The 19,016-nt window shown below is 45.2% G+C and overlaps 1 protein-coding gene across 2 annotated transcripts in view; it reads left to right on the forward strand.

Annotated features, from left to right (window-relative positions):
• Gm5784 (predicted gene 5784) overlaps positions 1-19,016 on the forward strand; it is a 47,520-nt gene that overhangs the window by 21,227 nt on the left and 7,277 nt on the right. The window lies entirely within an intron of this gene.

The following is a 19,016-nucleotide window of genomic DNA, read 5'->3' on the forward strand; positions in this document are numbered from 1 at the left end:
AGAACCCATGTCAATGTTATGAATGTAGTAGAACCTTTGCATGTCAGAGTTCTTTAGGCATACACAAGACAAACCACACTGCAGAGAAACCCCAATTTAAATGTTTGCTTTTCTGAGAGTTGGTTTGGTCATGAGATCTGTTCCTAGCCATTGAAAGGCTGAGGGAGAAACCCTCTGAGTATATTTAATATGGCAAAGCCTTTGCACAATTTTGTAGTCATCTTCATCATGGAAGAATTTGAACTGGGTAGAAACATTGTGAATCTATTTAGTATGGTGAAGCTTTTTCACTGAACGTCTTTTTATGTATATTCTTCTTTTTATGAGACTATTCATACTGGAGACAGATGCTATGAATGTCAGCAGTGTGGTAAAGCTTTTAAGTTGTTGGGTCCACTGAGGTTCAACACAACTCACACACCAGGACAATGCAAATGATAAGAATTTATTGGGCTGGGTGGTGGTGGTGCACTCCTTTAATCCTAGCACTCGGGAGGCAGATGCAGGCAGATTTCTGAGTTAGAGGCCCAACAAGTCTAGAGTGTGTTCCAGGACAGCCAGGGCTACACAGAGAAACCCTGTCTGGGGGGGGCGGAGGGGGGGAAAGAACTTATTAGAATTAAGTCACTACTTATCAGTGAGAGACACAAAAGCATACTCAGAAGTTTATCTTCAAAACCCCACCGCCCACACCCAACCTGAGACAGAAAGTTGTATAGTTTTCAAACACAAAAACCTCAAAGTCCTGGGCCAACTTACAGCTACATTTTCTCCCAAATCAAAACTTATTTTTATTGAATGAGTCAATAAATGGTGATTGCTAACTCCTTGTATTTTGTTGTTGTTGCAGCTGCGGGTGGTGTTGGTGTTGGGCTGTGTGTGTGCCTTCCCTTCTTTTGTAGACAGTAAGAGATTATTTACTACCTGTGTTTTCATGTGTATCCTTAACTTCCTCGGTTAGATTCTACCTCTATCTCTTTGTGTTGGTCAGTATGTTTAGAGAGAGGTTGTTTAAATTTGAGTTTATCGTGGACTATCTTAATTTTTTCCATTAACGGTGTAGTCCTTTTTTTACATATTAAAATCCAGGCATCTGTTGTTTTTGCAGCACATGTGTGCAAACCCTTCTGGCGTCTACAGACTCCAAGAAGACATCTGTGATCTTTTTTTTTTTGTTTGGTTTGGTTTTTTTTTTGGTTGTTTGTTTGTTTGTTTGTTTGTTTGTTTGTTTTTGAGACAGGGTTTCTCTGTATAGCTCTGGCTATCCTGGAATTCACTTTATAGACCAGGCTGGCCTCGAACTCAGAAATCCGCCTGCCTCTGCCTCCTGAGTGCTGGGATTAAAGGTGTGCGCCACCACGCCCGGCCTGAAGACATCTGTGATCTTAATAGATCTTCCTTTATGTTTTTCCTGGCTTTTTACCTTTGCAGCTTTTAGTATTCTTTCCTTGAACTGTATGTTTTGATTATTACACAGGAAAGAGACTTTATTTTATAGTCCCTTCTGTTTGGTGTTTTGATGATTCTTGTGTTTTCTTTATGTTAGGAAGTTTTTCTTCTAGGATTTGGTTGTCAATACTTTCTGAGATTTTGAGGGAGGATTCTCCTTCCTCTCTTCCTAAGTATTCTTATGTTTAGTCCTTTTACAGTGTCCTGGATTTCCGTGATATTTTATATCAGGAAGATTTAGACTTACCGTTTTTTTTTTTTTTTTTTTTTTTTTTTTGTCTGATTTACCCATTCCTTCTATTGCTTATTCAATGATTGAGATTTTTCTCCGTATCTCTGTTCTCTGGGTGAACTTTGCCTCTGTAGTTCCTTTTTGCAGTCCTAAATTTTTATTTCCACTATTTCCTAAGATTTAGTTTTCTTTTTTTGCTTCTATTTCCACTTTTATGTATTGAATAGTTTTGTTTACTTCACCCATTGGTGTGTTCTTTCTACGCTTTGTTTATAGGAATTTTGGCTTCCTCTACTTTTTGGTTTGTGTGTTCCTGGCCTTCTTTATGGAATTTATTGATTTCCTCTAATTTTGTTCTGTTTTCCTGGATTTCTCTAAGTGATTTGATCATTTCCTCTTTAAGGAACTCTGTCATCTCCATACATTTGGGGTTAGAGTGTTTTTCTTGTAATTTAGCTTTGTTGGAATATTTAAGACCTTCTTTGACAATATAAATGAGATCAGAGTCATTAGCCAGAGAGTGATAAATGCTGGTCCTTATTACATTATCGAGTACCAACGTCATGGAATGGAATGGCGCTATCTAACCTAAGTATTCAGCTTAGATTTAACCCAATGTTTGATTAATCCCAAGGCTGTCCTTTCCCTTTACACTGGACAGGTAGCCAAGTGAGGCACTTTTTGAAACAGTTACTTTTTGTGAGACACCTGTTTTTAATCACTAACCTTGGGTTAACCATTTAAAAAAAAAAAAAAGACCTGATGTTTACAGGGTGAGTGACTTTGTAATTTTCCAAAATGTATTTATTCATGTCTTGTGAATGAAGACAGACCAGATTGATAGATATGTAAATTGGGGACTTTAGCTTGATTCAAGCAATATTGAATTTCTGACTTTGGAAATATGTCCAATGCACTTTCAGGCTTTATTCAGCTCAGATGATTGTGACACAGGCCATTGGCTGTAGTTATGTGTCATGTTACAGATCACAGCAACTGATATTGCACACAGGAGCCAGGTCAAAGAGTATTGTATTAATGCCATTGTTTTCTGCCAGATAACTTCTCTCTCTCTCTCTCTGTATATATATATATATATATATATATATATATATATATATATATATATATATATATATATGCATATATATGTATATATATATATAATTATGTTTCATTTTTCCTTTTTTAATTAATTAATTAATTTATGTACATCCTGTTCCTGTTCCACTGTGGATAGAGAGACAAGGCAGTCCTCTGGTACATATGTGCCTGAGGCATTGAGCCAATCCCTGGATGCTCCTTGGTTTTTGCTTGGAGGTCTGAAGTGTCCAGGTCAGCTCAAAGTTTTGTTCTTATCGGGTTGCCATCTTCTTCACCCCCTTAAGTCAGTACAGTGACCTGCCCTTATGTAACATTTCAACCTACAACAATATATCGATATATCGATCTACATATTTCTATATCTATCTATCTATTCATCTATATATCTATATAGCTTTAATCTATACATCTATATATCTATATATCACCTATTAATCTATATATCTACATATCTATATGTATATATCTATACACCTATACATCTATATATCTATCCATATATCAATAAATATATATAATCTCTATATATTATCTATAAATCTACATATCTATAAATCTATATATAAAATCTATATATCTAAAATATATATATACACATATATGTATATTTTTAAATCTATCTATCTATCCATCCATCTATGTATCTATAAGTCTATCCATATGTTTAGCTTGATGTAGCTTTTTTCTTTTTCTGCCAGATAACATATACATATATATTCAATTATGTTTCAATTTTTATTTTTTTAATTAATTTTTTTATTTATTTAAGTACATCCTGTTCCTGTCCCATTGTGGACAGAGAGACAAGGCAGTCCTCTGCTACACATGTGCCTGGGGCAATGAGCCAGCCCCTGGATGCTCCTTGGTTTTTGGCTGGGAGGTCTGAAGTGTTCAGATTGGCTCACGGTTTTGTTCTTCCTATCAGGTTGCCATCCTCTTCACCCCCTGAAGTCAGTACACTGACCTGTCCTTATATAACATTTCAACCTACAACAATATATCAGTATATTGACCTACATATTTCTATATCTACTATCTATTCTTCTATATATCTATTTATCATCTATATATCTTCAATCTATACATATATATATCACCTATAAATCTATATATCTACATATCTATACATATATATTTATATATCTATACATCTATATATCTGTCCATATATCAATAAATCTAGATAGATAGATATCATCTATCTATCTATCTATCTATCTATCTATCTATCTATATAAATCTATATAAAATCTATATATCTATAAATTCTATCTCTATCCATCTGTCTATCTATATGTTTAGCTTGATGTAGCCTTGTCTTAAAGGACTGTTATGTTCTAGGTTTCAGACGTTCAGGCTGAGAGGAAACAGTATGAGTAACATTTGATCTAATACCAGATCCTCGACTCTGGACCCATATTTTATGATAATTTTGGGATTATGATTACATCATTCCTACCTCCTGTGATCAATCAGTAAACACATCTAATGCCAGCAGCTGGCAAGAAGAAAGGTTGATGGCATTTCAGTTCTCGGCCTCGGTGTCTTTGGAAGAGACCATGACGGAGAGGGAAGAAGAAGCAGGAAAAAGGTCCCATGGGTGGATGGATTGGGAGAGCATGTCCAGGAGGGCGAGCCTGAGAGTATGAGCAGCCTGGGCAGAATATGGCAAGTGAGCCGGGCATGGTGGCACTCGCCTTTAATCCCAGCACTTGGGAGGCAGAGGCAGGCAGATTTCTGAGTTCTAAACCAGCTTGGTCTACAAAGTGAGTTCCAGGACAGCCAGGGCTATACAGAGAAACCCTGTCTCGAAAAAAATTTAAAAAAAAAGAATATGGCGAGTGATATCTCACAGTTCTTAGTAAAGAAGTAAAGAAATTAGCATAGGGGAATGTTATCTGCCCCATGCTGGTGCTTTAATGCTTATAATTATAATTATTATTATTATTTCTTATTTTATTTTTTCACATTATCATTTACTACATTATTATATCATATTATTTAATATTATTTCTTTTTATTATTTCATATTATTTATTATTTTATTATTTGATAGCATTGTTTCTTATTCTTATTATTTCTTATTAGTTTATTATCATTTCTTTTTCTCTTCTTCGTATTATTATTATTTCATACCTCTATAATTTATGTGGTGGTAAGAGATCCACAAGTAATATTTACCACAACAAGTTGGATGCAAAAACAGCTTGTACCCAATGAGAAATATGGCCAAAAGTTATTTTCTTGGGATACAGGAAGAAAGTCCTCTGGGGTCTCTGCTAATAAGGTCACACACACACATACCCCATACACATACCCCCACACAAACATGCACACACACACATACTACATACATACATTAACACATATACACACACCACACACACATAAACATACATGCACCACACATACACCAAACACACACACATAACCATGCCCCCACAAAAACACGCACACGCACATATACCACATACTTACATTCACACCCATACATACACATACACCACAGATACACATGCACACACACCATGTACAGTAACACAGACACACCACAATACCCTCACACAGTCACATACATACCACATACATACATTCACACATACACACATACACCACACATACACATGCACACATTCACACACATACACAGCACATGCACACACATACCATATACATACATTCACACGCATACATAGAAACACAGCACACACACCTCCCTTTTTGATTCTGCTTCATTTTGCTTAACAATGATTTCTAGTTCCTTCTGTTTCTGTGCAAGTATCATGATTTCACTTTTCTTCCTGACTGCATGAAATCATGTCATGTGTACACCCTGTGATCAATTTGGTTAACAAGAATGAATGCATAAAGCAGGGCCTGGGCTGAGGAATTTGCGTTGTGGGTATTCCACATAGCCAAGAGTGACAAGGCATGTCCCAGAGTCTCTTCTCCCTCAGTGAGCCCCTTGGAGCATGGCTCTTGACCAAGGTTGTGGGGAAGGCAGGATGAGGAAATCAGTAGCTGACATTGTTTGTATACGTACTTGCCTGGTGATTTCTGCTGCAACCACCAGGTTGTGTGTCTGATGACCTTCCACAGGTTCCACCATCTGCCTGCACTTTGACCCCATGGCTGTCAAATCAGAACTCCTAGAACCTATTGAATTTAGGGGCTTTGAAACACTTTGAGAAAATATGGACAAGGTGGAGCACGGGGTATCCGAGGTCAGTGAAGCTGGTCTGTATACATTGTGGAAGACATGCATCTGTGAACCCACAACATGCAGCTCAAAGCATGAATGCTGTGTAGGCTGTAGACTGAGTGAGGACAATGATTGTCCATGCTACATATGCCCCATCCTGGTGGAGAGTGTTGACCAGATGGGCCCAGGGAATGTCTCTGTGCCTCTCTCTCAATGTTTCTATGAATCTAAAACTGCCCTAAAATAAAGTCAGTTAAAAATACATATGGGACCCAAGGAGCTAAAGGGGTTTGAAGCCCCATAGGAGAAACAATATGAACCAACCAGTACCCCCAGAGCTCCCTGAGACTAAACCACCAACCAAAAAGAATCCCATGGCTCCAGCTACATATGTAGCAGAGGATGGCCTAGTCAGTCATCAATGGGAAGAAAGGCCCTTGGTCCTGTGATGGTGCTATGCCCTAGTATAGGGGAATACCTGGGCCAGGAAGCGGGAGTGTGTAGGTTGGGGAGCATAGAAAGGGGGACAAGTTATTGGTGATTTTCAAAGGGGAAACAGGAAAGGGGATATTTGAAATGTAAAATAATGAAAATATCTAATAAAATATACATATGTGGACTGGTGGGGTGGCTCCATGCTTAAGAGTTCTTACTGTTCTTTGAGCAGACCCTAGTTCATTTCCTCCCATGTTGAGAGGCTCACAATCACTGGTAACTCCAGCTCTTGGTGATTGGGTGCCCTCGTTTGGCCTCCATGGGCACCTGCACTAACGTGCATATTCCCACCCTAATGTGCACATATCTGGTAGGGAACTGCATGGCGTTTCTAGTCCAGATCTTGGATTTTTCGTCTGAGTCTGAATTCTGGGGTAGTCCTTTGTAAAGCACTGAGTATTGAGTGCCTGCTTTGTTTATAGCTCCTGGCTAGGTACTGATGCAAGATAATGAAGAAGTGATGTTCTCTTGACTTCATGGTGTCCAGTCAACCTGGCTGGGTGGGAGGAGGGCAGACACACAGTCCTCACCCCTACCCCCAGTCTGCAGAGCAAGGGAAATCCTAGGTCCTCCTGCTCTTTAAAACAGGCTCTGGGGCAAACCAGTACTTGGTTCAGGAAGAACATTGCAAGTATGACCACTGCTGTGAATGGAGAGACTCTGCACCATAAGGGGAAACGGAGACAGTGCTGTAGCCTAGGAAGAGAAGTTGTGCTCCGGTGACAGGACTTTCCTGTCCCATTCTGACTGCCACTTAGCTCTTAGTCAATTACTAGCCTCCCTGTGAGCCCCATTTTCCCTCTCAAGGAAATGGAGGTAACAGAGGGCCTCCCTCCTTGTTCTGTCCTGAGGATCTCAGGGGACAATGACAGCTTTGAGTGACGAACAAGACTATTTAGGAACAGTCCCATAATACTGTTCACTGGGAAGAGGCCTCCAGTCCCCATGTTGGGTACAGACAGGGAGGAAAGAGATGGCCTTCTGAGCTAGCTCTACAAGGGTGGCTAAGTTATATTCATGATGCTGACTGTGTGTATCTTTGCCCAGAATGGTGAAAGCTGGTGTGCTGTCTGAGTTGGGATATATTTTTACTCCATGTGTACATTTTCTATGTGCCATTTTCTGAGCCAGGGAAGCATGTCTGGGCAATATGGGCTTTGAGGAAAAGGCCTGGCTCGGGTCACTCCCAATAAGGTCCAGAGCAGGACCCTTGGGTGCTCCTTTGAGCCTTTCTAAGCCCAGCCAGGATGCTCCATCAAGCATCCTAATGACCAGAAAAGAAAAAGGTCTAGGAGCCACACACAGCTGCATCTGGATAGCCCAGTCACCAGTTGAGTTATAATTAATGTTATGAGTCCAGAGAGCCATGGCTATGACTGTCACCCACACTGGCTTTGTGACAATGTTATTGCAGCTGAGGGTGACCAGTATCTCACCAGGCTTCTGTTAATGGGGAATCATAGGAATTACACACACACACACACACACACACACACATAGAACATGCATACACAAATGCACACATGGTACACAGGTGCATACTCACGTAAACACACACACAGTCAGATTTGTTTGGGTACTTGGGGTAAGTGAAGGGATGATGTGAGCTCACCCAGGTGCCAGTGCCCTATGTGACCTGTGGTCTTCTTTTCCACGGGCATGGTCTAGCAGCTTGTCCAGCCTGTGCATCATCCCCCAGTAGTTCTGATCCCTGCTCTGCCTTGGCCTCCACTTGGTCCTAGATAAGTCACCCCAAGGCCAATAGGCCTGCAGAGCATTAGAGCTGTGGATGAAAGAGGTGCCATTTGTAGAGACTGTGGGGACAGCCTCTTCAGTGATCTCAGAGGACAGGTCTGGAAACTGAGGCTGAGAGGTAAGAAGAACCCTGTAAGTACCAGGATGAACCAGGCCTACTTAACCATGAGGCCAGCATCACCACTATTGTTTCAGAGATTGTGCATGTGTCATTTCTAATCCCAATGGCTGCTACCTCAAGAGGTCTGCAAGATGCAGAGGCAAATGTCAAGTGGTACTTCTGTCCCTGGCTCGGGTAAATGCAACTAATTCCCTAGAGACTTAGACCAGCAATTCCCAGCAGACCTGGGAGTAGCTGGGTCTCCCTCACCCCTACCCCCAGCCCAAGACACTCAAGCTCCTACAGCATTCATAGAGGGAATTTCATGGCACAGGGTGTCCTCAGGACTTCCTGTGGGTGGAGTTCCTTTCTGGCCTTCACCTTCTGGAGGGAGAGGATATCTCCTGCTGCCTTTTTCTTCACTCCCCCACATTCCATAGACACTCTGTCCAGGTTGTCAGTGAGTCTGAAGGAGATACCCAGAAAGAGGCCCTTGTCCTCCCAAAGAGGGTCTTTGGGTCTCCTCAATCAAAAATAGACACGATGGAATATTGTGTGCAGTGCTGGGGCTAAAGAGAGCAGTTTCTGAGTCTATATGACTGAATGTCACCTGCATACATGCCTCCAGGCCCCAGGGTCCTCGACTCCAGATGCCATAAGTGCACAAGTGTATGGTAGGGTCCAGTCAAGCCTGGAAACTGATGTCTGGAACCTGGACAGACAAAGAGGTCAGAGGAGTACAAGTTCTAGCCTATAATGCCTCTTCTCATCCTGAGGCCCTTGGATGCTTTGGTGTACACCCCGTGACTCCTCTGTAGCCAAACACACCTCGGCACTGAATGAGGAGAGTCTGGGTCAGATAGTTCTTAATCTTATGTCAGAACTTTGCTATGGTGTCAGAAGTCACAGGATGGTCAGTAGAAAGATCCCTCTGAAGATGGGCACCTCCTCCATTCCCACCCACCTGCCAGTGGATGAAAGCATGTACAAGTCTGGGGCACAGCCTTGCTGCTAGCTGTCTACCTTGGCAGTCAGTATGGCTGTGCTCAGCATGTATTAAGAATATACTCTGTCCCTAGTGATCTTGAGGGCTCTGGCTTCTAATGGCAAAGAAAAGCAAAGTAAAGCCTGGGCCTTGAACTCATTACAATATTGGAAAAAGTAAAGCTGGAAAGAGGTTAGGCTTAGAAGGTTGTGTGTAGAAGCTTCCCATTTTGACAAAGTATTCCAGGAGGTAAGAGATGTGAGCAGGGAGAGAGCCTGAAGAAGGTGTGGGAGCAAAAGGCCCAGTGGCAGCCATAGGGCTGGAGACAGAAGCAGTGGAGATATTCGTGGGCAGAGAGGATGGGAAGATGGGTCATTCTGATGGGGTTGCAATGAGTCACAGCCTATAGCTCAGAGCTCAGCATGTACTGAGTGACAACTCAGTGGTTGTAGGTAATGACCTGTTCCCTCCCTCCATAATTTCCCCACATGTTCCTGCTCTTTCTGTGTCATAGTGACTCACCTCTGAGCACACTGAGGCTTCCTCTGAGCATCCATCTTTCCCATCCACCAGTCAGCATCTTCTCCATCTGCCTAAGGTTAGGGTCATTGGCTCAGCACATCTTCAGGCCAAGTTCATGCATACTTGGTAAAGGTGGCTGGATGAATGAATGAGCAAAGGACTCATATTCCTGTGTGTAAGAATAGCGAGCTCCCAGGGGGGATATCTTCCGGAGTCCTATGTGGTACTCTAAGGAGTCCTCCTTCTAACAGCTTTTCCTCCTGGGCTCTCACTGGAGCCAAGAGGGATGGGATCCTCTGATTAGTCAGTGAGGTAACACATCTCTGTGTTGGGGGAGGGGTGTTGGGGTGTGTGTGTGTGTGTGTGTGTGTGTCTGTAAACTTTGCAACATGTATGGAATGAAGTGTGAGCCACTCCCTGAGGGTCCCTAACCCTCACACTCCTATTCCCAAGCAGTAGGCATGGACTTCCCAGGATACCTGCTGCCATGAGAGAAGGGGCCTTCCTCCTCCTGAAACCCCAACCCTGTGTCTAGCAAGCCCTTGGTGCTTGGGCCCCTGTAGTAGACCTGCTCCTCAGCAACAGGAGCCTCTGCGGTCCCTGCCCTGATGTTTCCCTGGCTACATCCTTCCTTCCCTCCCCTCATTTCCTCTTTGAAGTACAGGAGTTAGGAAGTCACTGGCCCTACCCAGGGATGCTTCCAGATCACAGTGACCCCAGGCTCTTTACAAGCATAGAACACAGTTTTTAATGCCACTGCGCTAGGTGTGACCTGCAAGAGAAGCTTTTCAGGTCAGTGGCTTCCCTCCTCACAGGGTGCTGTACTCAGATGGAGCTCATTGAGGAAGCCTGTGGTCTTTCACAGTAAAAGTCCTCCAATGTCCCCACCGAGCATTTGCCTGGTGGTTCAGTTTCTCTGTCTCCTCATAGCTTCTGTTTCCCTTCCTTTCATAGAAATAGGCTGTAAACTCCACACACAGGGACCTTCACTCTTGGTTTACAGCTAAGGAGACAGGACTCAGAGAAATCAAGGTAGCAAGAACATATGGCTAGAAGGTAAGGCTGTGGGCAGGGATAGACCCAGGGACCACCAAATCTGCATGTCCCATTGCAGCCTGACACAGTAAACTGCAGCTCCTTTTAGAGAGGGACACACATAGGCTCAGTCACGAGCAATGAGAGATATTCTACCTTGCACTATGCTACGCCTGGCTCAGCACCCCTGGGTTACTGCTGGACCCTCCCAGGAGTGTTGGGTGCTGGCCACTGGCCAGGTCAGCCTGAGTGATTGACCATGCAGAACCAGTCCTAGAGGCCCCATGCCATTCCCTGGCTACTGGGGAAAGGCCATTGCTGGCTTCTTGGCCTGCAGCATCAGAACACAGTTGACATGACCTGTCATCCCAGCCAATCAGGAGCCCATGTATGAGTCATTCCATAGCTGGCTCAGGGACCCCAAAGAACCTGCTGCATCCAGCCTGGGACAACGTGCCAACCTGAGCCTGGGTGCTGAGCAGCAAGGCAGAGAAGCCTATTCTGACTCCATCCCACCAGGACTGACTGCACAAGACTTCCATCTGTAGAGGGACTGGGGAATGAAATGGAGGCCTCTGCCCTCTCCTGCTTGCAGCAATGTCTTACATATCCTTCAAAAGAGCACTTAAGGTGTGCTGTGCTCCAGTAATTTCAACAGACTGAGGAGTGTCTTGAGTTCAAGGCTGGCCTGGGCTGAATAGAAAGACTCTATCATAGCCAGATGGTGGTGAGGCTCTCCTTTAATCCCAGTACTCATGAGGCAGAGGTAGATGGATCTGTGTGAGTTCCAAGCCAGCCTGGTCTACAGAGCAAGTTTCAGGACAGCCAGGGTTACACAGAGAAACCTTGTTTCAAAAAAAAAAAAAAGACTCTTTCACATGAAAACAGAAGGGGGAGGGAGAGGAGGGAGGATAGTATGGAGTTGGCTATGATTGTTGGTAGGATGCTTGCCTAAGATTCACCGAAGTCTAAAGTCTATCCCTAGGTGCGCCACAAAATGCATGCGGTGGTGCATGTCTCTAACCTCAGCCCTTGGGAAATTGAGGCAGGAGGATCAGGAGTTCAAGGTCATCGTCCTTTACATAATGAGTTCAGTGTCCAGCCTGGGATACATGTCCAGCCTGGGATACCCTGTCTCAAAACCACAGGGTGTGGACTCAGCCCACAGGAAGAAGACTGTTTGTATAACACAGGTGTCTGTTCCTCTGGCTCAGCCTTGAGCTTCTACTGTGCAGTTGAGCATTGATTGTATCCTGATATTTGGACTTGCTAATTCCCTAAGGTTTCCGTAAAGCTGGACATTAGGTGAGGAACGTGAGGGCCTGGATCTGCCCTGCCTTTCATGTCTTTCCAGCTATCCCCATTGCCAGTTCCTAGTCTGCTTGGGTTGGTCATCTTGGTTGTGCTCCATGTTAGCTGGCCGACCTCTGTCCCCGTGTGGATACTATCACTTCCTCATTGGGCAGCTGTTGTGTGCTGCAGGGCAGTGAGTTCTCCTTAGTTCTGGCCCTGGCACACACCCACACATTGCTTTTTGCTTTCTCCTCCTCCACCACAGGGAACTAGCTGCCCAGATGTCCTGCTGGTCCCATACAGAAGCAGAGGCCTGTTAAAGGTCTGGTCTTGTGATGAGCATCTTTGATGATAATGACCTCTTGGGAAGAACAAGAAGCCTTACTTGGGACCCCATAGCTGGCTTGCTGTCCAAAAGGAGGGACAACAGCATTTGGCCAGTGAACAGCCCTTAGTGTGACACATTCCTGAGTGTCTATTCTACTGTCACTATTGTGCCAGAATGGAGTTTTCTAGAAGACTAATTCACCCACATCCCTCACATTCCTTCCTGAGTCCTTAACCCTGGAGGTCACAAAGTGTTTGAGCCTCCAGGATAGGAAGGGTCTCTTGGGCCTCTGAAATGTCATGTAGCCCTAATTTACAGTTATCAAACAGTGTGTGTACCCTGCCCTGTTTGGGGGCACTGTGGGGGTCTCACGGTGGTAAACTATTAAATACAGAAATGCAGGAAGCCACAGTCTGAGAAGTGGAGTGCTCCCTGTATGTAAAACTGCCACATATGTCCTTGTTGGCTGTGACCCTGACACTGTGGGATAGAGACAACAGGAACCAATTCTAGGGTAGTTCTGGCCAGCTAGTCTAGACAAAATGGTAAGTAGTACTCTCTGGGTTAATTGAGAGGCCCTGACTCAAAAATAAGGGCTAGACTCTGAGGCCTGTAGACCTGGCTCTGCGCTTACAAACAACTAATACTGTGAATTCAGTTCACAGCACCCACATCTGGCTCTGTGAGCCACCAGTAACTTCAGTTCCAGAGCCCTGACTTCTTCCCTCCTCTCTAAGCATAGATAAACACAGACGTACATGTGAATAGAAATTTAAAAATCTTTTTTAAAACGAAAAAGATAGCTGGGTAGTGGCAGCACACAATTTCAATCACAGCATTCATGAAGCAGAGGCAGGTGGGTCTCTGTGAGTTTGAGGCCAGCCTTGTCTACAGAGTGAGTTCCAGGATAGCCAGGGCTACACAGAGAAACCCTGTCTTGAGGGAAGTGCAGAGTAAAGAAAAGCAAAAAGAAGGAAAAAACATTCTCATGTTGACTTCTATATCCTGCATGGGAAAGCAGGCCTGTGTGTATGTGCATAAGGGTGCATGTGTGTGTGCATGAGGGTACATGTGTGTGTGTGCATGAGAGTGTGTGTGATGGTTTGTATATGCTCGGCCAAGGGATTGGCAATATTAGAAGGTATGGCACTTTTGGAGTAAGTGTGGCCTTGTAGGAGTAGGCATGTCACTGTGGGTGTGGGCTTTAAGTCCCTCATCCTAGCTGCCTGGAAGTCAGTATTCTGCTAGCAGCTTTCAGATGAAGACGTAGAACTCTCAGTTCCTCCTGCGCCATGCCTGCCTGGATGATGCTATGTTCCCTCCTTGATGATAATGGACTGAACCTCTGAACCTGTAAGCCAGCCCCAATGAAATGCTGTCCTTTGTAAGAGTTGCCATGTTCATGGTGTCTGTTCATAGCTGTAAAACTCTAACTAATATAGTGTGCAACATACACACACACACACACACAAAAAGAGAAGAGAAGAGAAGAGAAGAGAAGAGAAGAGTTCAGTGTCTGATCTGAGGAAGTGCTCTGAACAAAGCAGGACCAGAGTCTGAAGGTAGATGAGAATTGATGCTAATCCTAGAGGCCTCTTCCAAGAGAAAGCATATATACCCAAGGACTGACCCTCTCTGAAACAGACAGCAAGAAGGGCAGAGAGGTGGAGGATCTGCAGATGCAGAGACCCTGGGGCTGAAACAGACTTACCAGGGTCCAAAGAGGGGAAAAACACAGTAGTGATGTCCACAAGTGTAAGTCTTAACAGAAGGTCAGAAATGCCATTCAGGATGTTGGGGAGAGTGACCATGGATGGAGTCTGGGAAATCTTCCCCCAAGGAGTGGTGGGATGTTTGTGTCTGAACAGGCTGCAGGGTGTGAGTAGGAGCTTCCTGGGTGACTGGAGTGGGTGTGACCCAGATGAGCCTAGCTTAGTGAGGAGAGTCACCCACATGTCTCCCATCCTGTTATAGTAGCAGTTTTTATTAAGAAAAAGTACTTGGGGATTTCCTGTTCTTTTCTCCACCTTCTCTGGTTCCCCAACTCTTGTGGGGCCTCTCGGGCTTGGGAAAGAGCAGAGGGAGAGAGATCTGGCAGTGTAGGGTGGGGCTTTCCGTGCAGCCTTGCCAGCTTCCTCTTTTTCTCCTTTTACATCGCACTTTTACCTTGTTGCTTAAGGTTTATGCATATGGATTGGTTTGTGTGTGATGGGCAAGTGATCCAGTGAATGTGGGTCAGGGGACACAACCTCTGGGCATCAGTTCTCTCCTCCTACCACATGAGTTCTCAGGCTTAAACTCCAGTCATCAGGCTTGGTGGCTTGTGCCTTTACCCAAGGAGTCATTTCAATGGCTCTGCTGCCTTTTTTTTTTAAACAGTCATTGAGGCTCTGGGGAGCTCAGAGTGTGTGCTCCTGGAATGTGGCTTGGGAGTCAGGATGGTTTTGCAGTGACTAGTACCGTGACATGGGATCTATGGTTCAGATGGCAGGCTGAGGTTGCAGTAACACTCTAGTCTCCCTCCCATAGATCTCACTGGGTGGCTGGCTGCTGTCCCACTCAGAAGAGGATATCTCTCTCACTGTAGCCTCTGCATCCCTGGCTGGACTCAGGCTTCTGGTACCTTATAGCTGGCTTCTCCAGAGAGGTCCAAGGTAGCCCTGCAGGATAGGTCTGTGGACCTGAGGAGGACTGTGGGATGGCAACACATTATCTCTCACTCACAGTATCAGTGAGTTTTTCCCACAACCACATGTAACGAGGAAAGAGAAACGGGGTGAACAATGTCCACAGCCTGTTGGATTTAACCCATTGTATTCTAAACAGGCCCAAGGACATTTACCCTAAGGACTTACTTAGTTTGGACTATTGGTTCTCAAACTTCTAATGCTGTGACCCTTTAATACAGTTCCTCATGTCATGGTCACCCCAACCAAAATATTATTTTTTGCTACTTCATAACTGTAAGTTTTGTTATTGTTACAAATCGTAATATAGATATGTGCTTTCTGATAGTTTTAGGCAACCCCTATGAAGAGTCCTGCAATCCCCAAGGAGTTGGGACCCACCCATTGAGAAGCTCTGGTTTAGACCTACTATGCTTTCTTGCCTAGTTTAGAAATTGAAAGGGGTGTGTGCTGAGGGCTAGGGAATCTGATCCTGCGCCCTCTAGTGTCCCTGCAGACTCAGTGCAGCTTGTGTGGCTCCAGGTGCATCTCCTGCAGCTGATGGCCATTCTGCAGAGGGCTGCACTGAAGTGGAGGCTAAGGCTGTTTGAGTTTCACCTACAGCGGATGGACGAGGACGAGGATGAGGACAAGGAAGACTAGGATGAGGATGAGGAGGACAAGGAACAATATTCTGCCGGTCACCGTAACGAAGAGCACAGTTGAGGCTGATTTCCCCCTGCCACCGTCTATTCCACCTGACATGGAACAGGCTCTCCATCAGCCAGGACTTCATAGCGATTTGGTACCCACATCTCCCACCATCTTCCCTCCAGGATCTATGTTTAGCAGTACTTGAGGTTTGGCAATCTGACTGATGAGATTGCTGCGTGGTGGGATGAACTGTACCATGCGTGTTCCTAGCCAGCACTGAGCTGTGGTTAATGGGACATTGGCGCTCCCAAGGGCCTTTCCCAGCGACAGCACAACTGTGCTGTTAGCAAAGCTTTTTACTCGCAGTACCAAGCTCTGTTTAAATATTTTCCCAGAGTTTCCCAGCAATGTGTTTGCTCTTTCCTTAATTTACAATTCAGTGTGTTAAGGACAATAAGAGCATAACAGACCCTGGGAGAAGAGGTAGGAGCTGTTAGCCCCCTCCCCCAATTCCCATTACTGTGAAATCACATGTCCTGATCTCCAAGGCTGTTGTCTGTCAGATCTAATCCCTGCTAGAATGTGAAGTGCTTTAAACAAGTGAGAGGTGGCTGTGTGATCCAGGGACCCTCATTCCCCACCCCCTAAAAAGATGAAAGTAGGGCTGTCTGATCAATGAAGCCTGGGTTAGTTTCATGGCCAGGGCTGGGTAGGTATTTCTTCAGGGGAGCACACAGTGATTTTTCTGTAACTGTATAAGCATTCCTTTTTTTTGGTCAGGTTTTTGTCCCCCAGACAGCTAAAACATCACTAAGGCTGCCTCGGTTGCTTAATGAATGACAGCTGTAACGGGGTGTGTACCACTGAGCCCGTCACACATCTTTGCTGCTCTCTCAGTGCCTCCAGGAGAGCTAAAATGAGGTCCCTCATATTAAATATTTTATCCAGGTCTCTGTTAAGCATATAAGGGGGCAAGTGCCAGGAAGCATCTATGAGGCCGCCAGCATTTGTGGGCTCCACTTAGCAGGTTCATGAAAGTGAGCATTAAGAGATCATGGCTTTGACAGCCACTTTATTGGCCAGGATCTTCTTTGGGTACCAGTTAAACTCACCTTGGAATCTCATTGCCTCTCAGGATGTTAGCAGGGAAGGGGCCCAGGATAGATCAAAACCCAAAGGACAGAGCCCAGCTCTAACCTGGGTCTTTTCATTCTTGATGGGACTCATTCTGCTAACTCCTAGCTGAGCCACGTGAGACCACTTACCACTCCCTGGAGGCTCTGTCATCCTCCACCATCCCCTCTGGGCCTACAGGTTTGACTCTAAATTCCATCTATTGGCTAGAGCACCTAGTTCTCCTGCCTAGGAATGTGCCATTGTAGTGCAGGGCACTCGAGAGTAGAGACCTCAATCCAGCATGACTCAAGCATCTATACTTCAAGAACCCAAGAGGCTGGAAAACACTGGAAATAGGTTCTGACTGCCTGCTCAAGTATGGGCTTCTCTGGTGATCCACTCTCCCAGATGATGGGGTGTATCTGTCAAGAAAGAGGCTAAGGTGGGGCTAGGGGGCTTTCTGCTGCTGGGAGCCTGCTTTCTTGTCCTCCCTGGAGATTCTTTGGCTAGCTTGCTCTATGACTGTTGGTCCTCTATCCCAAGCGTCTGTACTTAATCCTTGTCCCCTTTGGAGTGGATGGGGGGGGGGTTGGGTCACTGTCACTGACTGCACTGGCTGAGAGTTCCTATGGCTCAGGGCTACCTGCTGGATATTCAAGAGTCTCAGCAGCACTTAGCATTGTAAAGGTGTGTTTTCCCATCTGGGTGTAGTGGAACGTGGCAGGGCAGGAGGACTATGCTCCATGGAGTCCCTCCAGGACCGAGGCTTCTTTAGATAGAGCCCTTCTTTACTGGAGTTTCAAAAAACGGTCAATCCTACCCTCTCTTCCTTCTTATCTCATACTGTTTATGCCATTGGTCCCAGGTGCTTAAGATGGCCAGACACATTCCCATTGTCACCACCCTTTCTTTGAATGACATTACATGCAGGAGCAGATCTTCAAGTCATTGCTCCTCCAGAACCAGGTCCTGAGGCTCAGACCCTTCCTTTTCCCTTTTCTACGTCCCATGATTCCTCAATGCCTCAGGGATAGCCCTGAAACATGGATTGAAGGCTCCCGGGTGGTCTCCATCCTCCTGATGCTTACGCCTTGTTCTTTGCACAATGACCGAGAGGGTCTGCGCCACAATCCCATAGCTGGGTATCCTGGAGTCATGTCCTGGCTGACTTAGGAGAGGTTTAGCAGCTCTCTGATGGTCAGTGCTCTGGTTAGCAAGATGTAACTGATGGGTGACATTTCTAAGTGAACTCCAGGCCAGAGACACATTGTAAGTTTCCCTGTGTGAATGTTTCAGTGGTGAGGGCCTTGGAGCTACATGGCTTTACCAGTTCTAGGTCTTTTCTCTCCAATACTAGTATTTGAGCAGGGGACCCCAAACCTCCCATCTTGGTCCAACCTGGCTTCTCTACCTTTTAACTGCTACCACCCCAAACTCTGCCCTCTTTTCTGGGATCTCCTGCTCACCTTGTTTCACAGTTTTGTCTCCTGCCTGAGGGCCTCCAGAGGGCCTGCCTCTGACAGTAACATCCTAGTAGCCACATCCTGGGCTCAGCTCATTGTCCCTTCCTCTAGGTACTCCAGTTCCCTTCTCCCTCCCCTGCCCTCCTTTTCCCTCTCCCTTCCTTCCTTCCTTCTTTCCTTCCTTCCTTCCCCATCAATATTCCTGGATTGTCCCCAGACATCTCTTTTTGCACCTCTTGTCCTGCTCCACTAAGGGATTCTTTGGACCAAACATCACCAGGTGTACCACCCTCCCACTGTTGGCTACCCTATTCTTACCTACACTCCTGTGTTCCCAGGGTGGCTTCAATTTTACATGTGTCTGGTTAATTGAGTTTCCAAAATGAATTACCTACAATAAAACTAGGGCATTTCTATCCCTTCCCAAAGAGTCATGATATGCTCCTACTCTGTGTTGGGATTTGAATGAGAGCCCTGGGTAGTAGGCTCCATGGAGAGCAGCTAGCTCTTCATCTGTATGCTTATCCTAGGCCTATGGGCTTCTGTTCAGAGCTGGATGTAGCTAGCTTCTTGTGGTACTTCCGGCCAGCACTGACCACCCTGTCAAGCTTAATGTC

Source organism: Mus musculus, chromosome 12 (assembly GCF_000001635.26).
Source record: "Mus musculus strain C57BL/6J chromosome 12, GRCm38.p6 C57BL/6J".
NCBI classification, from domain to species: domain Eukaryota; kingdom Metazoa; phylum Chordata; class Mammalia; order Rodentia; family Muridae; genus Mus; species Mus musculus.